The sequence below is a fragment of the Pollicipes pollicipes genome, unplaced genomic scaffold (assembly GCF_011947565.3).
Source record: "Pollicipes pollicipes isolate AB1234 unplaced genomic scaffold, Ppol_2.1 Scaffold_7231;HRSCAF=8579_pilon_pilon_pilon, whole genome shotgun sequence".
NCBI lineage: Eukaryota > Metazoa > Arthropoda > Thecostraca > Pollicipedomorpha > Pollicipedidae > Pollicipes > Pollicipes pollicipes.
The window spans coordinates 45,741,727-45,769,675 of NW_023597034.1; the positions used below are offsets into that span (position 1 = coordinate 45,741,727).

Genomic DNA, 27,949 nt, shown 5'->3' on the forward strand with positions numbered 1-27,949 from the left:
CGGCGCGCCGGCCGGACAGCGGCTCGGCCGGCGCCGGCAGCGCGTCCCGCTTCAGCAGGGTGGCCGGCGGCGGCGAGCCGGCCGCCGCCGCGCGGAACAGGGCGCCCACCGCCAGCGGCGAACCGCCGCGGCGGGCGCCCTGCACCAGCGATGTCACCGACACGGTAGCCAGCGTGGCGAGCTCAGAGGCCGCGCCGCCGCATGGCCCAGTCTGCCGACAGAGGGAGGCGTGTAAGCGGACGCGGCCGCGGGGCGTCACGGGGACCTGCCGCCACCGGCGGCCGGACGCGCACCGCGTCACGACAGAACGCTATATGTGACCCGATCGATGTGTCATGTGGGCAAGCTAAAAATGACACCGATATTACAGTCGATACAATCGATATCACGTCGCTGATTGAGAGCCTTTGGAGCGCTACGTCAGTAATTGCAAAGGCTGTTAAAAATATTTTTTTGAATGGACACGTTTGGAACATCATACCAGTATTATCGAAAGAAGCCGCGGTCTAATACAACACATAAGCCTCGTGTCGCCCACCCGACCCCTCGCACACCAACCGCGTAAATCAGGAACACTTCGCTGTCCACGACATGACAGCCGGAGCGACGTGCCGGGCGGCCAATGATATTAGCAGTGCACGCATGTGTCGATAAACAATCCGGCCAATTGACCCGCTTCTCCAACGGCCGATAGATGGCAGGCCCGTCGACACGTCCGGCAAGTGGCGCCGCCTGGTGACCGCGGGCCGCGGCTGCCGCTCGGCGAGCGCACGTGGTTTCGGCGGCGCGTCGGCCGAGGGGGGCGGGGTGCACTTCAATCGATGGTGACGCGGGAAGGTCATGGACGGACGGAGGACGCCGAAGATGCCGGCTTGCGTGGTCACAGGAGGCGCCGGCGGGCGCGGGTGCCCGACTCAGAGCGTGCGAGCTGCCGCCGGGGGCACGGAGGGGTGCAGCGCGGACGAATGCACGCAAGGGCTTCGCAACGGCGGTCAGCCTAAGGTCACGGACATGTCGCAAGGCGGCCGATGCCGATCTGTTCGGACAGCAGGTCCCGGCTGTCTCAGGGCGACAGGGAACAGAGAAGGAAGAAGGCACGGATTCCGACGCGCGCCCGTCCGGCTGCGCGTGAGTTTCGGCGCCAGCGTGCGAGCCTCCAAAATTAGGGAGCCTTACGTCCACACGCAAAGCCACAAGGTAGAGATACCGCTTGCCCCAGTCTGAGTCAACCATGTGACTTCCGCCGAAAGCTACGAAATACCTGACGCACGCACTCGCATGAGCGACGGACCATAGAGGCGGGGAGGCTGTGGGCCATAACTGCTTTGTTTTTCCTTGCAGCTGATGGAGCATTAACCGCACGTCTGCGTTGATGGCTTAAGCTTCCCAAATCGTGCGACGAACTGGCACCCCTGCGCACTTACGTCCCTTCAAACGCGAAGCGGTCAATATGAAAAGTCATAGACGCAAGTAAACACCGTGCGGCGACTGTGACAAGTCCCCATCCATTGGGAAAGGGGACAATGACTTTATTTCCGTAAAACTCAAGGCTGTTTACTTTTCAGTGGTCGTTTGGACGTCCAAACAGAAGCCTGCCACCAGAAACCGGTGAAACAAAAATGGGCAGAAGGCAGAATGGCATCACAGGAGTTGCAAAGCCTCAGCCCGTAAGGCACAGGTTGCGCGGGGTGAGACAGGGACCAGGAGGGAGCAAAAGGAGAAAGACCCCGCTCCAAATGTACGGCACGGTACGCAGATACATATCACGGGGAACAGCGGGCGTCTCCATGACTCGAGCATACCCTCCGACCGCATTGGCCGCCAAGAAGTGGCATGATTTCCAGCTTGTTGTCAGCCATCAGGTTTAAGCCGATAACGGGCATTGTTTGTACATGGCGCAATATCTCAGGAAACACGCGGAGCTGTCCAAGAAACACGAAACTAACTGTAACAAGCCACGGGCTCATGAAAAAGAAGGAAACATTTCGTGCTGGCGTGCGTTCAGGCATTTCACAACCACTCCACTAACTTCGGTCTGGAAGGACAATGCGAATCGGCCTGGCTGGGCAGCGCTGGAAATCACGCCAACCCAACCCGAGCACTCACAGCCATCCACACCAAGCCCGTATCGGCCCGCTATTACGAGTGTAGCGACGTGGAGCTGACGCCTTCACGAAACACTGCAAAGGTAGCGCTCCGTCCTTACACGGCAGGTCGCCACGCGCCGACCACGCTCGCACCGGCATGGGCGCGGCAACTGGCGGCTGGCCACGACCAGGCATGTCGTGTCATGCCATTGGGGCTTTACGACGCACTCAGTTGCTGAGCCTATATGGCGTCGCCTGTCTTTCACCCCGGCGGGAAGAGCGGGCACCGCGGGGAATCGAACCCCGTACCTCTGGTTTCCCAGGCGCACGACCAGGCAAACGACGAGGCAAACCACACTTCTGGATATCCCTTCTTCATTTGATTTGAGCCAAATGACTTTAGCGGAAACAAACTGTCTGGGGAAAATTTCGCTGAGCCCCACGAAAATGAATGCAGCTTTGGGTCTCCCGGGAACCATGCCTGGCCTTTTGACTCAACCACCTTGAGCCCAACATCCACTAGGAGCACGCAGCATGATTTAGTTTGCAATGTGCCAGGCTCGGGCACCTTAACCCATACGCAAAATTATATCACTGGCCTTGTATTTCAGCTGTTTTTTTTTGTTTGTTTTTTATCTTGGCCCTGACCGCTTCGACAAACCATTCTGTAACTTGCTTTTTTGTTGTTTTTTGTGTCGTCCCCGATCACAACGTGCCGTTGAAAGCAAAGATGACTAGGAGCAGAGGCGGCGACCAAGGCCTCGCCGCGTCAGACCGAGCCTCGCTCCCACGCGGCGAATGTCTGATTTCCTCCCGACAGGGTGGATTAGACTCCGCCCCACGACACATACCGCAGGTTCGAGCTCCGTGAGCAGATGGGCACAATCAACTCCAGAGTCGACTCCTATTACGACGCAACGGGATGTATCTCTACTTTGAATCCATTTAAATCGAGTCCAATGACCTCGTGCTGGGAAATAAACCGATCTATAAGATGACAAGTAAGCTTTTAACGTATATTTTCATAGAGCAGGGAAAGCACTATCTGACGTGCTGTGTATATATCTGAGCATTATCAATAACAACAGAGTGAAAACATGTATATTTCAATCGACTTCCTAATGGCTCCACTCAAACAGGTTGACTCAACGACCCCCACTCACACCTTCAAAAATCGGTTCCACAAAGCCACAAAAAATGTATTCGTCCCCGCCTCCAACAAAATTAAGCCGAGATCTACCCCGTGCTGCCGGTGCCAATTCGCACGTCCAACCCTACCACCAGCACGCACAGCCGACCTCATGTCGCCACCGGCCGCCGCCGCCGGCGGCTGGCTCTCTCTCGTCTGCCGGGCCGGGGGCCGGCGGAGGGGGACGGGGTGGGACCGCCGTTGGCTGACGCGGCCCGTGAACTGGGTCACGGCGGCGGCAGGGGGCGGGGCCGCTCCCACCCGGCCCGGCCGGTCAGCACGCCGCCGCCGCCGCGAGTCATGGGCTGAGAGGCCTCGCTGGCGTCGTTAGCCAGGCTGGCGACGAGGCGAGGGCGGAGCGCGCCCTACGGCCATCATTACGAAATGGCAAAGCGTAGCTGACCGTCATGCTTCCACACGATGCGTCGTTATTCGTTCTCATCTGCTACACAGATAACTGTGTACGATGGACAATATTCATTAGTGACATCCAATATCGCATGCTTGTTTCTCCATTTGTGTATCACATGGGTGGTGCTGTATAACCAACAAAGTCAGCGCGCCCTACAACTCAAATCGCTTTACAGCACTGGCTCCTCGGGGCGTCTTCACCGGAGGCAGGCACAGCAGCCATCGACACGGCTCGGCGATGAGCAGGACGTGGCCGCGCACTGCTTGCGTCAACAGGCCGAACTCCAGGCAGCCTGTTGACCCGTGCCGAACCTAGTACACGAGGGAGGCCTCACCGGCGACGGCAATATCATCTGCCCTGCACGCTGCGCCCATCACACTCCGCCCGTATCCCGGCGACCAGCCGACGGTCAGAACGAGTCGCGCTGCTCATGGCTCACTTGCGTGTCCACCGAGGCCTACAGAGAGCCGCCATCACACGAGCATAACCATACGACGAGCGCCGTCCCACAGTTGGTGCAGCGACGACGCATCGCCACGGCGGCCGAGGCGGACGTCATTACGGCCACGTGCCGGTCACGCGGCCGCCCGGCGGCCCGGCGGCTGACGAGCTCGTGTCGCCGGCCTGCCGGCACACGCATCACCCGGCCGTCACAGCGCCGCTCTCGGCCGCCGGGTCACCGGGTCACGATCGTGGCGGCAGCTGCGCCCGGCGCCCGCGGCCGCGGCCATCGGTTGCAGACGCCCGGCGCGCCTGTGTCCCCACCGGCACGCCGCGAGCGCCGAGCTGCAGCCTTGGCCGTCGAGTCAGGGCATTTCTCCTGGGCGCCACCTGAGCGGCGCCGCGCGGTGTCCGATGCACCGCCTCTTCCCTCGAGCCTGGGTCATGAGGACGGCTGGCGCTTCCCCGGAGCGGGACTCATCAGAAATTCCGGTCTCCCCCACCTCCCCAGGGCCGGGGCGGCGGCGCCTCCTTCCTGGCGGTTCATGCGCGACACGGCGGAGCCGCCGGACCAAGGCCGCTCTCGCTCCAGACAGACCCCTGTGTGAGCACGGCCTTGAAGGGAGGGGACGGCCGCGTTCCAGGCCGACCCCAGATGCATGGGAGCGTCGCCGCGGGTTCGCCGGCGACGCGGGAAAAACGAGCCCCACATGGCCCGGATTTGCGCTGTGACACATCAGCAGAGAAAACAGGCCGCAGACAAATGAGCGGCCGAGCTGGCCGGCATGCCTTGCCTGCCACACAGCGCGAAGGCCGCTCAGTCAACTGTGGTGGAGTGACGGTTGGTGGGCAGGCACGACTGTGGTGCAAGGAAACCGTGTATGAGCAGGGACGCTTCGCGCAAGATTTGCCAGCAACTGCTTGGCTCCGATTACGGTTGCAAGCGTGGGAGACATTTCGCCACGAAGTCACGGGGTTGATGTCACCCAAAACATGCCGCCAAAAGCCCGCGCGACATTCCGTTGTGCAGGTCTTCTGGCGGCCGTCATGGGAACAACAGCCCGAAATGGGAACACTGTAATACAAAACAAGCGCGTGCATACCAACCTTGTGCGTCTTCGGTCGTTGCCTCACACTTCCGACCAGTTAGAAGGTTACTTTTCAATCGTCGTCCCTTCTTAACCACACTTGTATCTATCCGATGGCAGCCAACGCTGGCGTTTGCCTGACTGTCGCACGGTGAAGGGGGGCGCCGTTCACCCCGTCTACCGGCCCCGTCGGCTGACTATCCCAATGGCCCTATTTTGCCGCCCTCGAAGCTCGCTGCCACACCTTTCAGAACGGTCCGAAGGAGGGTCGGCCTTTCAGCTAATCAGCACAGCTAGCGGAAACTGCTGGGACTGAGGACGTGCCGACGAGCGCCGGACCTCCAGGCGGAACACGTTATGAGTTCGTATCATGAGTACAAACCCAGGCGATAAGTGAGCGTACTGCGTGCCTCGCTGCAACACCCACATAGATAGCAGCCTTTGAAGGCCAATCATCCCTTCTCATTTTGAAAGGACACTGGAAACTGCTGCCAGGCTTCCACTGGAAGTTCTCCAGGAAGGACATGGCAAGGTCTCGACAATCAGAGATTTCCTGTGTAGTCTCATATGAGCCCAGTTTGTTACGCGGTGAAACCACGAGAGGGACGACCCACATGCGCTCACGGACGACCCGCCGAGGCGCTTCTCCGCACCGAGAGTTCCCAGCGCGCCACCCCCAGTGACATCTAAAACCTGCCAAATAGTTATGTATTTTGATAAGTTGGTTATGACGTAAATAGGCTGCATGGCATGCATGCATGGTAGAACTTTACTTCACAACTTAACAATAAATCAATAAATATTTTAAAGCGATCCCGTATGCTCCAAATCGCGCAGATCAAGCTCTGCTGGCTGTTTTTGACGCATTGGTACATTTTAGAACACCGTGCTTTCCCATTTACGCGTTTGGGTGTCGTTCTTGTGTTCCGTTCGCAACCATCTGTTTTAGAAGACGATTGGCTGGAATCTGTGTTCTGTTGCAGTCCGGAACCATACAATTCGACACACATCTTAATTTTCGTAATGAAACTCGCAGAAGCATATAGCGGACGAGACATTGGGTGGCATTTCCCGTTGCCGCCAACCCTGATGTGGATGTGTTATCCGGTGTATCTTAAATTGAAAGATGTGTATCTTTAACATGCTACGGATTTCTGGTATTCAACTAATGCAGGCAATCCCACGTTACCCATCATGTTCATGACGCGTGCCGAGATCCGGAAGAGCGTTGGTGAGTCAACGGACGCCAGATTATTTGTCAAACGTGCAATGCCGACTCATGACCATGAGTGATAAAACAGACTGTATGCCGTGTAAATGAATGACAAATTTATCGGCATGAGGGCTGAAAGACAGGAGAGGCCTCCCGAACGTCGCAGGTGTTGGGCATGGTGTTGGACATGCAGGTGTTGGTTTGATCTCTGCAGCAAGCTACCTTTATGAAAAGTTCAGAGGGGGTCCTCGGTCCCGGACTGGTTTTTCTTCTTGCCAGTTTTCCAGCTTTAATACAACTTATTTCGCCGGAAAACGCTTCGTTATCCCACTTTCCAGTGAATTGATCTTGGAGATGGTCGATCCTCCCCCAACGAGATTATTAGCGTTGCTGATGAGAAGCTCGTAAAAAGGAGAACGGCTCGTGACCAAAAGAGCCCACGGAAGTTCTCGTAAAATGTGGCTATCTACAGACCCAATCCCACGTGCATGGTGTTTGAGTGACTCCCAGTCTCACCTGTTGGGAGGGCAATGGGGGGGGGGGGGGGTAGAGCCCGTCACCCTAACCGAACAGGGGCCCACACCACCGGTTACAAGTCTTCAGTCAAACCGACCCCACAGATCAGACCACCAGCGGCCATGGCGGTCAGCGGCCACACGCGAACATGCAAACGACTTGCTCTCTGATCACGACGCTAATCGTGAAAATCATTAATGGAACGCACCTAAAAAATGCTTCACATTTGACTTTTGACGGACACAGTCGAACGTCAGCAGTCGGTTCACTAAGAAGCAGCAACAGCCATCCTCATTCTTCACCCGTCAGTCATGATCGCGGCATGCCAATGAAAGCAAACACCGGACTCCCACACGCGTCACGAGCGCTCTGACATGCAGTGGCGGCATTCATTTCACGCGTGCTCCTTTCGCCGCACTGCTGGAGGTTCCGCCGAGGTCTAGGCCGCGCCTCGGTTCGCCCGGGTTCGCCGGTCACCGGGTTCGCCGGTCCCGTTCGCTCCCGCACGGACGCATCCCTTCACCGCACCGCCGGCGCGCCGCTGTACTCCACGCTGGCGCCCGTGCGCCTGGGTGAACAGCCTGCCACCGGTGGACGTCCCATCAGTTTGGATGAGCACTCGACCAGTCGGGGTGAATGTCGACCGGTTTCTTTCAGGGCCGCTTTCTTGGAAGCGTCACGCGCCGCGAGCGAGTGGCATCGCGCCGCTCGTAGGCGACCCTGGCCTCTCTGCCCGTCCCCGTTTCCCCACATTGTTTGGAGACTGGGTTGTCAGGACGGCGCACACCCGCCCATCAGCGGCCAGTGGCCGCCCAGTGACCGGTGGCCCCACCGGCAGTGACTATCGGCCCAGTGACCGCCCTGGCACTGGCACGCAGCGTTTGCGTGCCAGCGCAGCCAGTGCAGTTTGCAGCCTCGCGTGCGGCGGCCGGTGACTGCGACATCAGTGACCGCCGGCCTCGGCAGCAGTGACCGGTGAACGAGCCTGCCACCAGCGGCCCGACGACCGAGACGCTTCATCCTTCGGAAAGTACCGCGGTACATGAACGCCGGGGACCCCGCCCGCCGCCGCATTGGCAGCCGCATGGCACCTTCGCAATAGTATTGTATATGGACCACATTTGGTTTGACACCACGGACCTGGCTGTCTGATGCCTTGCAGGCTGGGTGGCATAGCACCCGCGCCGCTCTGACAGGTCCCCCGTCTGTGTGGCGACGCAGAGCTGACGCTGGGAACGTGAGCAGCTTGTCTGCCGGATCCGTTTCCGATCACTATCAGCCGACGGCTCGGCCGGACATGCTAAGCTGCAGCCGCAGCAGCAGCCTCTGCAGCCTCCCGGCCGTGAGGTCAACAGACGTCCGAGGAGTTTTGTCCGCCTCATCGGCACGCTACTCCGGCCAGCTTCATCCGGTGTGATCCGGTGTGATCCGGTGTGATCCGGTCCGCCGCTGACCGCCGTCACGTGGTCGCGTCCCTGATCCCGGTGTGGGTCAGCCCGCCGCCGGCAGCGCGCCTCAGCAGCCACCGGTCCCATGACGCCTGGCACGCGCTGGTCACGCGTCGCGTTGTAATGACGCCGCCCGGCCGACGCCACTGCACACGCGCTGCGGAGCCGGCCATGTCGCCCCGTCGAGGGCGAGCAAGGTCACGCCTCGCCCTGTAATCAGGCAATATGGCATCGTCGGCACCAGAGCCCCCGGGTCATAGCGACGGCGGTCGTGGCGGGAGTCTAAGCCACCGCGGCACGTGGCGCCAAGGGCGCGCCCCGCCCTTGGCTCGGGCCGGCTCGGCCCCGCCGGCCACAAACATTTTCGTCTCGGCCGCGACCCGCACCCGCCAGCGCGAAGCCGCAGAACGGGTTCTTTTGTCTGCAGCAGCTGCCGACAACGATATTGTGACCTTTTGTCGGGCCGCACTGTAGCGTTGCAACAGTCCGCATGTTGATGCAGCCGCCGCCGGGACAAGGGCCGGCTGAAGCCCGGCGACCGAGTGTTCTGAGCCCAGCAGCCGGCTGTTTCGCAAACTTTGAGCCAGTCTAACGCTCGCACGCTGACACTGCTGAGGCCTATGAGCTCATCGGGTGCAGGGTTCTGACGCGCAAACGCGCTGACACGCCGACTCCCGCCTGAAGTGCGCGTGTTCGGTCTCGACTCCTGGCTGCTGGCGACTGAGCACGAACGAGCCGGTGATTCTCTGGCCCGCGGACCACCGACAGTGCCGTTTTGATCCTTTACGACGCATGTAATACCCCAATCGATCAATGCTGCAGCCTCTCCCGTCGGCCCTGGCGGGGAGCCTGTCCAGCGCCGCCAACGGGCGCGAGCACAGCGCGAAGTCGGCGGAGCGCATCCGCACACGCGCGCACGGCGCTCCCACCGCCAGCCCGCAAGATGCCGACATCCCGTGTGACTAGACCTTACTTGATTGACTGCGCTTGTTGATTGCCTCCCGCTAATTGTGCTCTGAATACCGGCCGCCATCAATCGCATTACTGGCGGCCCTCGTCTCCCCATAAGCATCGTAGCTGGCTGAATGCTTCATATTCCGGAGTTGTTCGGTCATTAATCTACGCCTGACACCGACGCTCAGATACGATGCCTGACACCGACCCTCAGACACAATGCCTGACGCCGACCCCCAGACACAATGCCTGACACCGACCCTCAGACACAATGCCTGACACCCTCGGACACAATGCCTGACACCGACACTCAGACACAACGCCTGACGCCGACCCCCAGACACAATGTCTGACACCGACCCTCAGACACAATGCTGATGGATGTGCTATTGACCCGCAATCCCAGTTTGGGGTGCCAAGGGCATTCATAGTTTAATCACCAGAAGCGCTGAGGCCCGCCACAATCTGTCGGCCACAGCCGACGGACGTTTTTTTCGTGATCTTTGAGCCAGTCTCACACTCGCACGCTGACATCGTCGGGCCTATGAGCTCCCCTGGGACGAGTTTCTGACACGCAAACGCACCGATTCGCTGGCCGCCGCTTGAAATGGGTTGAGGACGTGCCAAAAACCCGTAATAACCGTGAAAACCCGTGCCAACCTGTGTCAACATTATTAAAACGATTGTAGAGGTATGTGACCCTTGAAGTGTAGGTAGGGTGAAGCAGGCCTTCACCCTACCCTGTCAACCCGCATCGTACAACCACTGGCTGTGGCTAGAGAAGCCACTGACTAACGTCCTATTAGTGGCTTCTAACACAACTATACGGCGGGACCTGAGTGCCAACCGCAGTACCGTCCGGACCGAAAACTTACATAAACATGAAGAAAACCGCAACACGAGCCTCATGCATGATGCGCATACGGTCAACACCCGAGACGTCTCCACTAAGCATGTACATCCTAAGCGGTGTGGGTTGGCACTCAGTGCCCTCCCATACACATTCCGTAAGCCATGGCGCCTGCATTCCTACAGGGGAAAGGCCCGATCCGTTACACCACACGGCCGCAACGTAAACCCCTATCGGGACCACAGAGACCACGCGCTGCAGCCGGCGCGGGCGGTCTCCCGGTGAGGTGTGCCGTGTCGCGGCCGGCGGCGGCAGCTCGCCAGGCGGCCGGGCGCCGCCGCCGCCGCCGCCGGCGCCGCCGCGTCCGGCCTGACCTTGCCCGCCGCTGAGTCAGCCGGGCCGCAGCCGGCCGGGCTCCGAGCGATACCACCCGAGCGCGCCCACCTGAGGACGAGCCAGGGTCACCGGGACCGTCACCGGGTCACCGGGACCGCGGTCAGGTCACCGGGACCGCAGCCAGGCCCCTGGGACCGTCACCGGGTCACCGGGACCGCGGCCAGGTCACTGGGACCGTCACCGGGTCACCGGAACCGCGGCCCAGGTCAGCAGCATCGCCACCAGGTCACCGGGACCGCGGCCTGGTCACCAGGACCACAGCACAGGTCACCGGGAGCGCGGCCGGGTCACCGCTACCGCGGTCACCGAGTCACCGCTACCGCGGCAGGTCACCAGGATCACGGCCAGATCACCGGGGCCGCGGCTCAGGTCACCAGCATCGCCACCAGGTCACCGGGACAACGGTAAGGTCACCGGGACAACGGTAAGGTCACCGGGACCGCCGCCGGGTGATCGGGACCGCCCATGGGCCACCGGGACCGCGGCCCGGGTCACGGGGACCACGGTCAACTCAGCGGCGCGAGGGGGTTGGGGGGGGGGGGGCAGGTCGGCACGTCCAGCGTCAGCGCTTCCATGGCCTCGGCGCCGCGCGGCCAGCCGGAGAGCGCACGTTCCGCCGTAACTGGGCGCAGGGCCCCGCGCGCCGTGCCGCAAGCGTCAACAGGGCTCTGGGGCCGCGCGGCGCGCGGGGCACGCCCGCTGACCCAGTTCAGGCGGTGCGGTCGCACTGCAGACGGGCGCGATGAGTCGAGAGCAGCCTATCTGATTACACGGGGGCCGGTGTCGGTTCAGACGCGGCGGCGCGCCACGTGCCCCGCCTCGAGGGGGCCGCCGTGTCGACATGCGGCACACTGAGCCGTGGCGGCGCGCGGAGCTGTCCGACGTCGCTCATCATTCACGTGCTCTGCGCAAGCGCGGCGGCGAGGCAGGCGCTGTCGTGCTGGGGTCATTCGGCTGGCACGGCCTGCTCGAACAGTCGGAGGTACGGGCCTATCGCGATCTGAGTCGATCCTGTCGGTCCACCGGCCCAGATGCATGCCATCAAAGCATGCGATGCCTAAAGAAAGGCCAGATGTCGTCATGCCAGAACCCCGGGGCTTACGCATAACCAATGCTTAGGGGGGGGGGGGGGGACAGTATGAAGCAATGTCACGCCTGGAGAAGGGCAAGGAAATGAATGGAGTGACAATGTCTGGCATAGCCCCTGAAAGAGATTCAGAGGGCAAGGCACGATCACGGGAAAGCTCGGGAGGGGGACGGGGGTCTGAGTGATCCAACAGACCCGCCAGTCAGTCTGCACAAGACCCAGTTATGTCCAGCTCAATGGTCAGAACATGCCAACGTTCGGCCCCACGTGTGCCAAATGATTACTTTGCTCCGCGGATTTCCCGCGGGTAGAGCGCCGTAACGAGCTTGTTCCGTTCAGCACCAGCCTGAATGTGCAATGAATACGGAGGCACGGCATAAAAAACGACCTAAAACACCCGTATGGCGCCTGACCTACTTACAATTGTGCGCGTCATCTTTGGGCTCGGTCAATACCAGTGACGAGAGGCGATTTATGACCAGTAATCAAGCCAACTGATCGAAAGATAAAGTTCTGCCTGAAATGGAGTTCTGTCGAGCGCCAATCTCGGACCGCAGAAAAGGCAATTCACGGCGTCGATACGTGGAGAATTCGTGGCGCTTTAGCGGCGGCCCGCATGCACAAACTGCGGGAAGAAGGTAGCCCGACGATGGACTGACAATGTCAGCAAAATGTCGGGGACGGGGGGGGGGGGGGGCACAGAACGGTGCGGGACGGGGGATACGACGGGAAAGGATGGGAGACAGGAGGTGGAAAACGAGAGGCAGCACGGTAACGAATGATGAGCGCGATGAAAAAAAAACGGGAGAAGTTACGGTTGGAGACGGCAGAGAGGACGGCTAAGGACGCGAGACAGGCGGTAAGGGACAGGAGACAAGACGGTAAGGGACGGGAGACAGGACGATGAGGGACGGGAGACAGGACGGCGAGGGACGGGAGGACAAGTGACAGGGCACAAGGACGGGAGACAGGACAGCAAGGGATGCGACACAGGGACGGGAGACGGGACGATGAGGGACGGGAGACAGGGCATCGCGGGAGCAGGACAGGGTGGCACACATGACGACGATACAATAGAGCGGGGAGGTTCAAACTTAAGGCGGCCGACAGCGACGGGAAACAGGACGGTGAGGGACAACAGACGCGGCAGGGAGGGTCGGCAGACAGGACGACGGCGTAGTACCCACCCACCACCTGCTCCGGCCCCTCGGTGGCCGCGGTAAGCCAATGCCAACAACGCGCCCCAGCCCGCTCCAGGCCAGACCGAACGGAGCAGGGCAGTTTCTCGCGCGTGCCGCTATTCCGGGGGCATCCCAGTCGAGCCTCCATGTGCGCTGTGAGGGCCAAGGTCGCAGCGGCCGGCGCACGGGCGGTCACAGCGCCACCAAGTACGGAGGCTAATTTCCGATGCTGGGACCAGCGGACATCACCACCCAAACGTCGCCGCAGTCCACCGAGTGCATCCCCTTCGCCATCCCCTCGGCTCTCCCCTTCCCCGCCACCCAGACTGGCGCCGCTCCTGCGGCGCAGGCTCCACGGCGGCGGCCGCATGGCCCCTCTGGTGCTTGCCACGCCCGTCCGCCGGCGACGCGGGCGGACACGGACGCAGCCGTGCCACCGGCGTCGCAGTGGCGCGGCGCACACCACCGACGGCCTGCTCCAAAGGTCGTGCGTGCCCCGGCTGCAGGCCCGGCGACGTCCCGTGCGACAAACCGTTACCGCACCGTTAGCACCGCTCGCATGCTGCGTTTTCCCAGGCCAGAGACAGTGTCGGATTGGACTGCATACGCCGCCAGCCGTGGCGGGATTACAAGGTCGCCGCCCAGCGTCCGACGGCCGGGCGATAAACCTGGGCCAACACGCCGTGACCGATGCGTACTCGGACCATCCGCAGTCAGCTGGCGGCTGGCTGGCGGCGGGCCAACTCGCAGCCGGCGTCCGGGGCGGCTGGCTGAGACGAGACGGCGCAGCGCGATCACGGGGTCACAGCCGAGCGGGGGTCGCAGTCCGCAGCCGGTGCGCGTGGGGGAGGGGGCGTGTCTCGGGCTGTTTGAATGTCGGCGATCGCGGTGCGCACGGACCATGCCGGTCTGGCGCCGGGCGGAAACGTAGCAGGCCGCTCAGCGACGGCTGGCGGTCTGCCAGAGGGGTACGGGGGCGAGCCGCTGCCGCTGGGTCACCACCACCGGGCGGCGGCCGACGGGCTGACCGCCAGCAGACCAGCGCCGCGCCCTCCGACGGCGGCCCTCCACAGCACGCACACGCACACGGACGTCGGCGCGGGGGCGGCTGCCGAACTCGGACGCGGAGCAGGCAGTGGGTGTGACAAAGGTGCGGTGTCCGAGTCAGCTGCACGGCACAAGCGCACGTGACGTGGACAGAAGACTCTCATCGGTGAATGAGATTTGGAGTCCAATCCAACAAGAGAAACCATCAAAGCCTGTACATCATGACGCAAGGACGACGTGCACCACTCAAAGCAGTGCTTCGGACTGGCTTGGGTCATTTGAGGAATAGTGACGCAGAGCAGCTGCCTCCAACTCCGAAGGTGATGCACTTGATGCGGGCATCCCAGACATGATGGAAGAACAGCTGTGCGCCGGTTAGGGCATGCGGAAGCGTGACGACAGTGCATTCAATCAGGAAAACCGTGACCAATATGGCGCACGCGTGCTGTGCACTTCTACAGAAATGTTCTTTATTTGCCGGGGCTGTCTGACAAAAACAACTAACGGGACTGCCACCAGCGTACACTGTTTAGCCACATTCTGCCCGTCATTGAGTATCCAACAAGGCAAATGATCCCCAAAGCCGGCTTCAGCGACACGGCGAACAGTTTCGTCATCCGGTGTGTTCGTGACACGTTACAGTTCGACAGCCAGTCACGTGTGAGTGTTATGCCCGTGTCAGGTAGCCAACACAGATGGGCCAGATGCAATAGTCGCAGGCGCAAGTTTGGCAAATCATCAAGACTCAACTTTAGATTAGCCGAGAGCTTTTCGCCATGAGTGACCCACCCGAACCCAGCCGCATGTTTGGCTGGTCACTCAGTACAATCGCGGCAGCGCTGCCCTTTTCAACGCCGCTCAGACGCTCGGCCTTCAAACCATGCACCCGGCGCACCGGAAACCCGGCCTTCCAGGCCACGGCTCCCGTGCACCAGGCCCCCGGCCTCCACACCCACGGCTCCCGTGCACCAGGCCCCCGGCCTCCACACCCACGGCTCCCGTGCGCCAGGCCCCCGGCCTCCACACCCACGGCTCCCGTGCACCAGGCCCCCGGCCTCCCCACCCACGGCTCCCGTGTGCCAGGCCCCCGGCCTCCACACCCACGGCTCCCGTGCACCAGGCCCCCGGCCTCCCCACCCACGGCTCCCGTGCACCAGGCCGCGGCCTCCCCACCCACGGCCTCCGTGTACCAGCCCCCCCCCCCCCCGGCCTCCCCACCAACGGCTTCCGTGCACCAGGCCCCCGACATGGGCGCGAAAAGTCCTGGTACGCCGCCCCCAGCAACGCCCGATACAGCGCTGGCACCCGTCCCCAACACCGCCGGATGCAGCCTGCCCCCCCCCCCCCCCCCTCCTCCCCAGCACAGGCGGCAGCGACACCGGGCTGTGACCCAGAAAGCCGGGCGCCGGGCGCCGAGTTTGACGTCACGGGCTTCACAAAGGCACCGCCTCGGCCGGCTTTTTACGGCGGCCCATTTGGCCGCCGCCGGGAGAGACGGCACACCCGGCGACAGCGACCAGCGCTCACCTCAGGCGGCGTGCTCCTGGAACGCCACAGAGCCCGCGCCAGCCCCCCTCCTCCCCCGCCCTCTCACCACGTCCATTCCTGCGCCCGTGCCAGGGATATCTCACGCCCCGTCGCAGGGGCGTCACGAGGTCCGCACCAGGGGCGTCGCGAGGCCCCGCACCGCCGCTCTCCCGCACCCGCCAGGGACGCCGAACCCGCGTGAAGCCCTGCTGCTCCCGGGTCGCGAGCAGCGGGGACGTGTCACGCTGCTTCACGCTGCTGAGGGCGGGTCATGCTGTGCGGGGGCGGGGGCGGGGGCCAGGCACGACCTCGGGTGGCTGGCGGCGGGGCTCGGTCTCAGAGATGAGGCTGATCCCGTCAGCTGCGGCGCGTTCAAATTCACTCCGTCGCACCTGGGACGCGTTCAAATTCACTCCGTCGCACCAAGCCCGGTGAGATCCCTCGCCCCGCTGGGGTTCATACACACGTCCGACCGAATTGGTCAGGTTCATCTCGCGTCTGTCTGCAGTCTCATTTAGTGTCTGCGATGTTCAACAGACAGCCAGAGGGATCGGACCCGCTCGTAGGCGTGAGGACGCCACAACCATTGTTCAAACGTCAGCTCAGTGTCCTCTGATCCCAGGCTGGATGCTTCGGTATTCTATGGATTCTAATTCACAAGCCGGCTGCCCCTCCCCGTACTGTTGCTGGGCGACCAGTGCTCCCATCCCGCCGTCATGTTTGCCGCCGCCCATAGATGGCGTTCAGGTGGCGCAGCACCGTAGTCGGCGACCGGGGGAGTCGTCCCCCCCCCCCCCCCCCCCCCGGTCCATCGCCGAAGCAGCCAGGGCGGCGGTTCACGGCGCGCCCCGCCACCGTGACCTGCCCTCACCTGACAGTGGAGCCGGTGGTGACACGGCGGCACCTGCCAAATCATCCGTAGGGTCCCGATGCGTGGTCGATGTTGGAGCATCGCTTCGGGGAAACAATCCGGCGCGTCCGACCACCGTCGGAATCACCGGGCGGAACGTGCTGCAAGGGGGGGACACACCTGGACCGGGACGGACGCGTGGGCGAACGCGGGGACCCTGCCGAGACGGAGGGCAGACCGAGGAAGGTCCTGAGGTCCAGCCAAAGACACCCAGAGCTCAGCATTGGAGACACGCATCTCCGCAGCCGCGTGGCGCCACGTGCCGTGTGCGACAGCAGCCAGCGAGAGCGGAGCTGTGGTGCACCCGCGTGGCGCCACGTGCCGTGTGCGACAGCAGCCAACGAGATCGGGGCTGTGGTGCACCCGCGTGGAGCCCCGTGCCGTGTGCGACAGCAGCCAACGAGAGCGGAGCTGTGGTGCACCCGCGTAGAGCCAGTTGAGAGCTCACGACCAGTCGCGTCCTGAGCAGCGGGTCACTCTCATTATCATCCTTCACTAGCACCATCATCACTCCCCATTACCGTCCTTCCTCTCAGAATATATGCATTTAGATTGGTGCTTTATGCAAAACAGTCACGTAGCAGACTTTGATCCAGACAGCCTTTCTAGCGGAATGTATTGCCCTCTTGGCATTGACCACCGGTCTGAGCTCAGCAACGGATCCCGAGAGAGGGGGGGGGGGGGAGTATCCTGCGCCGGTGACGGGCAACAGGAGCCGAGGGGTATGCATGCACCCCTTCGTCTAGGCCTTCTCCTCGGCCGTGCGGCGGACGCAGCCTGACCAGGCCGCTGGCCGACGCAGACGGGACGCTGGCGCCGGCTCCGCGGCCGTGAGAGAGAGAGAGAGCGCGCCGCGCCGCGACCTCCTCTAGAGTGGACTACCGCCGCTGTCGCCGCCGGTGCGTGATCTCACCACATCCGGCCGGCGGACGGAACCGCGCCGGTTCAGTCGGAGCAAGCGGCGACGCACCCCACCGCGCCCCTCCAGCCCGGCGGGCGGGGGCGGGGCGGGGCGCGTGGGGAGGGGCCAGCCCCCACCCCACCAGCGGATCGATCCACAGCGGCCGGCCCACGCCCGCCGCTCCGACCTAGATCCCGGCCGGCGGCGGACGCCAAGGGCAGCAGCCCATGCCGCGGGATATATGAGGGCGTCGGGTGGTCGCTAGCCGGTCCGGCGAGCTCCGCAGCATATAAACACGCCCCACTGAACCGCCCGGGCGGCCTCCTCCGAGTCCGCGGCCCAGTCACACGCTGGAAAGTTCGCTGCGCTTGGCGGCGGTTGACCAGCCAGGGCCTCCCCAGGGGGCAGGCCTTAGGGTGCAATTAATAACGACCTTACCACGGAAGGCCGGTGATGCACGGCCAACACGTGCCGTTCTCAGCACACGCACACGCACGCACAGACTGCGCCGACGCACCTGTGCATCGGACCAAGCCCACCTTGTCCTGCGCAGTCTCCTTACCAGGGTCTCTGCCGCCTCAAGCGCCCCCCCCCCCCCCCCCAACCCCATCCCTGTTGCTCGTGACCCAGGGCCGCCTCGCCAGAACACTTGTCCGTCCAGCGGACGCCGCTCGCCGGCACGACGCCAAGACAATCGCCTCCGTCGCCACGCAGCCAAATGACGCCCGTCTAGTCCCGCTTCGGGACCTTGGAACCAATGGGGCCTCCCGATGGGTCCCGGCGCAAGCGCGTGCTTGGTCGTAGCCCATCCACAGGCTGGACGCCGGTCCCCAGAGAGGCAGACCCCAGTGCTCCGCGCCGGAGAAGGCAGAGACCCCGACTAAAGAGACTAGAACGCGCCATGCGTGCCCCATGACTCAGATGCCGCCTTTGTCCGCCAATGTACACATAGGCGCCGGCGGGCCTCGGGCAGTCAACTATGACGAGTAATCGCGCACCTTATCGGCTTGTAGCGCTTTGTCATGCGGGACAGAAAGTGCGCGGCTGAAGACGCAAAGTGCCATTCTGAGCACACATCGATCTAGAAAATAGACGCAATGGTTTCGACAAGGGTTGCGCACTTGATACACAAGCGAATGCTGCCTGTATCAACAAGCGGGTGAAGCTGAGACAGCTTGGCACACAGTTTTCCATGCATTCCATTAGTCATAGATATTGATCGTGATTTGTAAGGTCTGCTTTTTGTGTAAGCCGAAAAAAGATTGCGCGCACCTCACACTCACAACGGCCAAGTGCAGCGTGTAGCTGTATTTACATTAAAGACCTGCCTAACTGCTGCACAATGAAACCAGGCCATGGCTTTGAAAATTTGGGTCGTTATTCTTTCATTTTAAGTGAGATGTTTGCTTAAAGCTGCGCATTTTGTGCAACGCGGTTAGCTGGTGTGTCACGTCTGCTATGGGTTTTCTGTTACTAATGCTCTTACTGTAAAGCTAAAAATATATTTGTTTCATGACTATCTTCTGTCTGGCAGCACACTCTGGTTTCGGGATGATTTTAAAGCCTACTGCATGCCAACAAATACATTATTTTGACTGCTAAAATTTTTGGCCCACAGAAGCCCGCCAAGTCTGACCCATCACACCCCCAAGAGCCAGAGGGTTCTTGCAGGTCATAAATTGGTGAGTTGACGGGCTGAAAAGTTGCGTCTTTAATCTGGATCACATTCCACACGCGGCTACCAGCGCACACAGTCCGTGGCGCCTCTCCACTCCAGCCTGGATGTGCCGCGTCCCCTCCCCACCATGATTCGCACCTCAGTGCGTCAGCGACCGTGCCCAAGCCAGCCTCAGCCCCGACGGTGCCCTCCCCTGCCGGCTCCCCTCCAGCGCCAGCCGGCGACGCGACCTCTCCGGTGTCGCTCCCCTCACCCCGTCGGCGACACGCGCAGGCTGTGCGTGTGCCGCTCCCACGCACACGCCGCTCCCCCGCCGGGCCGGCGGCGGCGGCAGGGGGAGCGGCCGGCGCGGGCAGAAATAGATCGGGCCGCCGGTAATACGCGGCCGGGCGGGGAGGGGCCACACCGGGCCGGTGTGCGCCGGGCGTCCCGACTTCGGGGCCGTGGCAGGGGACCCAGGCCCACAGTCGCCACGCAGTCGAACCGTGGCACGTTGACGCCGACCTCGGTTTGTCGTGAGTCCAATCGCGAGGCACTCTTTTCAGCTATTTGCAGCTAACTCGCGTCTGTTACAAGCGCATCCGACGCGTTGCAGACCGCGACGACGCGGTGTGTGTGAAACAAAGGGAGGTGTGCAGCTAAGATGGATCATGCTGAGTATCAACGATTCAGCGCACACAGAACGGGGCCTCATTTTCCGACGTCGTGGAAGCCTCAGACCCACCTCGCGCGGCGTGCCTGTGCTCCGAGCGACACGAGCCAATAGCACTCCGCTGACTACCTCTACAACAGCGCGGCCAAATACGCCAGACACCTCGGATCGCTGGCTCGTAACTCGTGGGTCGGGCGATAACACTGATTTGACGAGGTCTGTGCGGCTGGCACCACACAATAAGAAACTACGCGAACACCCAGACAGCACATAACGTTCCGAACAGCGTCAGCGCGTGTTGCACGGGACGCAGAAGCCGGACCGTGGCGCCGTAACGCCCTCTGGGAGGGGGGGGGGGGGTATGAGGAAGGGGAGAGGGCTGACGCCGTCCTGCCGCCATCAGACTGTCTGCACCGCAGACCGAACGGACCCGGCCGACTCGTAAGCGGTCTGGGGCGTGCCGACCCGGCCGCCTGCAGCCACACGGTCAGACGGGCCAAGGACCGCCACCAATGAACGGAGACGGCGCGCGCGGTGCCAGCGGACGCCGTCAGGACCGGCGAATGTCACTGTGGCACCATAAATGCTGATTCCTGACCGAACGAGGCAGCGATTGCCAGCTGCTGACGACGTATGCGTCGCAGCATTTCTCACTGGTTGCCGCGTTTCGCAACGTTTCTCGCTGAGTGCCGCGTTGCAAAACGCGCGCGGGCAGGAATCGAACACCAGAGCGCTCGACCAAGGCGCGTGAGATCCTGAGATTCTCCGAGTGGCGAACGGCTGAAGTCGGTGTCTTCCCCGGTGATGCAGGTCGGGGAATGATTAGCCCGACCGAGATCACCGCTGATGTCAGTCGTGACAAGCGTCTTTCTCCCAGACAATCAGCAGACAACATTTCAATGGCTTGCACAGAAGAGTGAAATACGTCCGAATGCCCTCGTCTTGGAAGGAGGAAGGCTGAAAGAGATGCATCAGTAACTTCCTTCATGTCAGCGGGGCCATCTGTTTTGCCGTCCCAAAAACCCGGCATTGCACAAGCCGCTTCGGGACTCGTTCCCAATACCAAGCCAACGTTGTAAGACCGTGCAATTAACATGACAACGAAATTTCCCTGACAGTGGTGTCACAGCGAGGCCGTTTCAGGGTAAAGAAGAACATCTCCAATTTTGTTCAACAAAATGCGTCATTTTAGCCCGACAAATGCACTTGCCAACTCGCTTCGACTGCGGTTTTCTTCCACGGGACGGCCGAATCCGTTTCTTGCTGCCGGCAAAGCATCTGCTCTTGTCCGACCACCGACGAAGACAAAGCACCAGCAATAAAAAGCCCAGGGCTCTCAGCGGGCCGTTCAACGTCATCACCTGTGTACAGGACGCCACCAGGATATCGTGCAGGACGTAACTAAAACCGCAAAACCAGCGGCCACCAATGAGCCTGACCACCTCCGTCGGAGAGCTGACCCTGACACACAGCTGGCGGCGTCAGAGCGAACCCACCGGCCCAGACAGCCGGAGGGGGGTCGCGGCGCGCCTGCCGACCCGGGCCCAGCAGGCCATCCGGGTCGGAACGCACCCCGCGACCCGACCTCGAGATCGGCCGGTGTACAGTCGGGTCGGGGCCAGCTGGGGTTCCTCGGGTACCTGGAGTCACGGTGGCCGCCACGTCTGCGCAGCTCGTGCCGCTGCGGCGACGCCGGCGCACGCAGCGGGGCGCGACAGGTGCCCTGACCCGTGGCGCGCGGCCCGTGTACATCCTGGACATACATCCTGGACAATGGACTTGGAGGTCGACCGTCGTCTCTGGAGCGCCGCCGTCTAGGTACCTTGCCCTGCCAGCGCGCCTGCTCTGCAGTGCCGGGCCCCAAGTGGGACCATTTAGCCGGAGTCCCTGATCATTTGTGCAGGCGGCGCCAGGCACGGCCGGGCCGGGCGACGGGTCAGGCGGCGGCGGCGTGACCGGCCGCCGGCGGAGTGATGGCCGAACGGCGCGATACCATGCCGACGCGCCGTCCACACCGGTCCGCCGGCGGCGAGCGGGCGCCGGCACCCCGGCGCCGGCACCCCGGCACAGGCGCCCGGCACAGCCCGTGCGCTCGCTCCCAATGGAGCTGCCTCGCATCAGCCGGCTCCCAACTGCCCTCTGGTCACGTGAAGAGCTAATGATGACGGGGTTGAGGGCGCGAGAGCAAGATCGTTTTGTCCATCAAACACCAAGCGCTCCAAACGAATCAGTCGTTGTTGCGGTACCTCACATTTATACGTACGACGATTCAATAATACAATTGCTCTTGTGGATACTGCCTGATGTCCACATAGTACTGCTGGAACACAGCCTTTTGCCAACTGCTATGGATTAGCATAGCTAGCAACGCCTGTGAACATGGATAAGTGTCGTCTCCGCGCGCAGTGTAAAATCAAACACAAATCCTAAATACCAACATAAATCCTTTGCACGCGAGGCGTGTACTGGGCCGAGCAGGGGAGATTCCCCTCCTTCATGCTGAACACGACAGGCTGGCCCGGACGGCACGTTAATGACCACGGGCGCCGCCACAGCGCGGCGGAACGCTTCAACAGCAACGACCCCGTGTGCCGTGGCGCGGCCTGACCTTGTGTGACCCCATGCGCCGGCGGCGGGGCCTGACCTAGTGTGACCCCGTTCGCCGGCAGCGAGGCTTGACCTCGTGTGACCCCGTGTGCCGTGACGCGGCCTGACCTTGTGTGACCCCGTGCGCCGGCGGCGGGGCCTGACCTCGTGTGACCCCGTGTGCCGTGGCGCGGCCTGACCTTGTGTGACCCCGCACGCTGGCGGCTCACCTGCGTACCGAGATCCGGACCGCTCGTCCGTCAGCGCGGCCGCGCCTGCTGGGCGCTATTTCGGGCGAGACGCACTTTCGCAACCGATGGGCCCGCCCGGGCGGTGGCGGCTGGGAGCCGCAGGAGGACCGCAGGCGACCGCCCGCCGATCCGGGCCACTCGCCCCTGGAACACGGGTGGGCAGCGGTCACGGGGCAGCCTCTGCGACCATGGCTCGCGTGTCCGCTGGGGCGGGGGGCGTCCACGGCAGCCAGCCCGCGGCGTATCCAGCAGGCGCCGTGGGCTCGGGTCACGTGACGCCCCGAAGCTGCGTGATGCGTCAGGACGGGGGGCACGCGGCCGACTACTGCCGGGCCCACGCCGGCCGCAGTCCCAGTGCGTCCTGCTGAGGTTTCACGGAATAGGCGACGGGAGGCACAACAAAAACATTTTAAGGCGTGGCCGTGAAATACATGAGGTAAATTTAAAGGGAGTGGTCCACGTTTGTATGAAGTTTGGAACCGAAATAGCAGTCTAGAAGATCATTTGTGCAGTTCACAGCCCTGCCCTTCTAAGGCCCTAGCCCCTTCTAGTTTCTAAGTTACACGCCCACAACCAGTGCGCAGACTATTTCAAGCAGACCATTTCAAGACGATTGCATCCACGCATCCATAACACCATAATAAAGTCACTCAGATTCTGTCATTTCATTAGCCATGAGGCGATCAAGGCCAATACAGATATAATTGTCCAGTTGTCTATATGTGACGTTCGTGAGCAGATCATTTCCAAATGCAACGACCATCAATTGGCTTTCAATTAATGTACGCAAGGTAGCATGATGCCATCATCGGTGGGCTGTGCGACGGATGGACTTCCTGGGGATCCATCTCAAGAACCAGCATGAAAATAACCAGGTAATTGCCCCTCCGGCTTGTGTGACTGGCAGCCTTTGCTAACGCTGCAAATGCGTGGTAGTAGCTTATTAGGTAGTTCTAGCAGGCTGTCATTAGATGACTTCGGCTATGACTGCTTTAAGCATTCCCGTGCATATGTCCCTGGCTATTGCATAACACGATTCCTGTCGGGTCCGCACCACCACTTCACCTGCTTTGTTGTGGTTGTTTCTTGTTCTAAGCTGTGAGTGCCTGGACTTGATTTTATGTGTTCTGGTGTAAATGTACAGTTCATTACGTTGCTGGGATAGAGGCAGGAGAACTCCCGGTTACCTGTTCTTGGGCAACGGTAAAGAAAAAAATCAAACAATGGCGGCTTGAGGTGCATATCCACCAAGTAAAGGAATGTTGTTGTCTAGAGTAATCTTTTCCACTTAAAAATATACCGATGGTTGTATGGTTGTAACTTGTAAGTGAGCTTACTTCATAATATCTGGTGCTTGGTCCTATGTTTCTAAATGTGGAACATTCCCTTCAATATCAAACTGACAAAATGCTTGGAGTGCGTGGGGCTTCCCTTTTCCCCTGCCCTAATGCTAGCATGTCTCTATCCTCATGAACGGTCAAGTTCGATTACGCCCCCGAAAGATCTATTGCTTCTAATGCTCGTGTACTTGGTCGGCCGATCATGGAGGGGACTGGGTCACTTGGCCCTGCAGCGCTACATCGTTGGCAATAATTAGACCGCTGCTGGCACCTACGTATCGCCGACAGCTACACACGGGCGATGCATCGGACTCACAGCAGCGGAAGCCCATGGTCTCTGCACCAAGCCGCCGTCGGTTGCATAACCGAGCGGGTCGATCCAACCTCATGAGCACGCGAGGTCGTTCCATTGACTCCATTCCAGTTGTCGACCAGGTAACAGCAGAGCTCTCGGGTGCGGAAGATTGCGGCACCCGATCTGGTCTGCCCTCTGAGGTTTGTGGGAGAGGACCGCCCGGCCGGACACGGCCTCCGAGCACGCCACCGCAGGGCGCCGACTGAGAACCCCAGAAGTAGGACACTGTGGCAGGGCAGACCGGACAGAGGCGGAAGGCGGTGAGCCCCAGCGGTCAGCGACAACTGGCGAGGGAGTCCACGTGGGCCGGGCGGGGGTGGCAGACGGCTGGATGGGATGCTGCGGCTGTGCTGTCCACGCCACCCGTGACAGTCTCGCGGAGGGAGCGCAGCTGGGTCACAGAGGTCAGGGGGAAAGGATGACGGCGACGGCCGAGCTACCAGGGCCAGAAAGCTCACGCGGTCCAGAAATATCAGCGATTGCGATGGTCTGAATGTTTAGAGATTCGAGATGGATCGACCACTAAGTCGTACGTTCTCAGTGAGTTCAGTGGGTTCAGACAGTTCGCAGAGCACGGGCGGATTCTGGGTCAAGCACGTCACCCCGCATCCGTCCGTACGGGTGGCGGCCGGCGCGGCCCGGTCGCCCGGGGCCGTGCTGCTCCCCAGCCACGCGGCCCAAAATACGCCCCCCCCCCCACCCCTGTTTACAGGCCCGGGACGGCGGCACAGCTGGCGGGTGCGGCGGCTCATCCCCGGACCGCTCTCGTTCGGGCGCAGCCGGCGGAAGGAGGTGGCGACTCCGGCGTACGCCGCGCGCACCGGCGCCGCGCCGCCCACACGAGGCGCTGGGCCGGGCCGGCTCTGCGGCAGGCCGACGTCGCCGCCCACGCATGGAACCTGTTGTGGACTGACGTTTTCAGGTCAATCCTTCCCAAACTAAGGACAAATCCGAGTTCAAGGCCGATGAGTCATCGCTGCTGTAAGGACGTCTCAAACAATGCGTAACTTTTTCTTCAGCTTGAAGCGGGCTGATCACCTGCGCTTTGAAACACATCGAACCCTGCAAAGCTGTGAGCAAACATTCCACGGTCTGCCGTCTCCTCGCTCACACTCTCTCCCCACACGCTCTGCAAAAGGCTCGCAACAAACAATGATCGACACCGCGCCATTTCTGTTCCAAGCTCACGCCTGGGCGGTGCCTACCGATAGGCGGTGGCGCCAACCGTGCTCCTGTCATCCCCCATCACGCACCATTGGCGCACAAGGGTTCTCTTCCAGTCGCCCAGTCGGCACCAGCCCCGCGCCGCGCCGCGCGGCAACACATCAGGCGGTGCACGTGAGGCAGGCGCCGTGGAAAGTTAACTGGTTCAAGGACGCCCGCGAGGAAAAATACGCCGCGGCTGAAAGTGAGCCTGGAGAACGGTTTGAGTCGTGTGACGACACGGCTGGGAGTTCGCTGTGCGAAAGAAAGCAGAAATGCCAGCGTACCGACATCGCCGCACGGATCTGAGAAATGAGTCGAGTGCGCGGCGCGGGGTCAGTCGGCGTCACACCCGCATGCACTGTCTGTATGCTTTGACCAACTTGATATTTTGCTCGCTCGTGTTTACACGCTCATAGAGGTAAAGCCGCCGAACCGTGCACGTAAGTTAAGAATGTCGCACGCTAGGCGCAGTAGTGGCTATTCCGGTGCTCAAGGAAACTAACAGATCAATTGTTGTGCTGCCAAAGCCGAATAGACCTGTTCACACTCCTCTCCCAATGGCAGTGAAGGCTCACAAGGCATTTGCAGCCGGATCAAATCAAACGTGCCTCGCGCGAGAGACTACGAGTCAAACTGGCCTCTCGTTGGACCCCTCCGGTCAGATGGGGTCGCTTGTCTGGGTTCCGGATCAAACAGTCCTCTCGTGCACGATGATGGGTTAACTATGTCTCAAGTGTGGGACCCCGGTTGCCGGTGCGAAACCCTTGACGCTTCAGGAAACCTCGTAAAAAGCACGTTCAACATTTTCATTTCAATTTTCCAATAAAGCATCAAGAAAATATAACTCAAGGGACCTTAAATGGTCCTTGGGCCATCCTCCGGGCGACCCCAGCTTCTCAATGGGGCGGGGGGGGGGGGGGAGTAAGGCGATCGTCCCTATCCCTTCTGGGCGACAGGTCACGCTTGGTTGTCAGGTTGTTAGGAGCAGAGACCGATCTTTGTGGGTTACGGCCACTGCTTATTTCTGGGAGCGTGCTCGAACGAAAGAGGATTAGAATGGATTAGCTTAGTTTGAATTAAACCGGTAGGAATTGGGTGAGGGTACCGCACCTGTTCTGGAAACGCTTTTCAAAAAAGGTAACATACATCTCCTGCCTTGCCGCTCGCCACTTCCCACCTGGCTTTCTTCTACGGCTTATTCACGGACCAAAATGGGCCACGCTTTGAACGAGCTTCCTCGGTACCTTCCTTCAGACCTCTGCATTGTTTTCTCAGCAGCCGCTGGAGGCCGCCATGCTTCTCACCCGCGCCACGGCCTGGTGACCGCGGTCAATCAAGCCGGGACCGATGTACCCGGACGGTGGACACGCCCCACACCTCGGATACACTCATGGGTTCTCGCGGACGCGGAACTGGGGCCTTTTCGAGGCACGCCGACGAGTCGTCATCGCCAGCATCCCTCAATGTCGACCTCGGGCGCATGATAGCGTATGCTTTACGGTTTCAGGGTTCACTCGCTCTGACGGTTTGACAGTCAACCAGGACAAACCTGTGCCAGGCGAATTAATTCGCGTTCAGGCTGCGTTATCGGTTCCTATACGCACGTAGTGAGTAGAACATATAAAAGCTTTGAACCGCAAAGCAGGCATCCTCTTCCCCAACGCTGAAACCCCCTCCCTCTCCGAGCAGAAGTTTACGCCACATGTATAAATTTACAGCAATTTGGCAAACATCACCGAAATCGGCGGGATTTGAAGAAACTTGGCTGGCTGCTGCCGTGAGAAACACTACACACAACACATTATGATACATTACACTACACATAACACGTTACGTAATACATTATAGAAACATTGCACATAAAGGCTGTGTATCCGCCCTTGTCGTGGATTCAACAGCTAAATCGACCTTTGTTCTGAGCTTTTTTAGAGCTATTTCAAGCTCTAAAAAGGTTTTGTATAGCAGAGCGCACATGACAAAAATCACAAGAAGGACCTGTAACTTCTACCGCAAGTACGTAATGTACGGACCAATGGTTGTCTCCAATAATGTCTCCAATGGTTGAATGCGGGCAGGTCCTCCTTGAAACTAATGACGTCATATTATCTGCTACAAATTCTTGCTTCCACAGCCACAATACGACCTTGAAATGACACCTCACGACCAGCGTCGACACACGCAAGGTGCAATTCCATAAAAAACTAGCGTAAATTGGGAGCACTGCTCATAACCTGAACTTCACCTGTAGTTCATAGTTTTATCTAGCTTTGTTTTTGTCTAGCAAACACCATCTATTCAGTTTTGGAAAGCGTCTAAACATAGATTGCCAGGTTCACCAAATTTTGTGTACGGGATTGCCCGCCGATATAAGCACCCTCTAGATAAGTTATCACGCGTTTAGAGCCTACATGACTGAAGTAACACGGCTTGCTTACCTTCAGTTCTCTGCTTTGACTCCGGGGATCGCTGGACCACAGCCACTCTGCGTCGTCAGAGCTCCACGCTTTGAGTTCCAAGTACGATGAGTTAAGCACTGGGACACAGTTTGAACGGTTTCTTAGTTCCCCTGTCACTACAGTTCAGAAACGTGGCGACACGCGCCTAACCGTGACGGCCGCCCCCGACCCACTTTCC

General features: G+C 60.7%; 1 long non-coding RNA gene across 1 annotated transcript; it reads right to left on the minus strand.

Moving 5' to 3' along the window:
• Positions 1–143: 143 nt before the first annotated feature.
• On the minus strand, positions 144–27,949 carry LOC119110337 (uncharacterized). Its single transcript, XR_005095476.1, has 3 exons — positions 27,751–27,949; positions 22,394–22,558; positions 144–211 (listed from the first exon to the last, which is right to left on the minus strand). It is a non-coding gene; the product is annotated as an uncharacterized LOC119110337 (long non-coding RNA).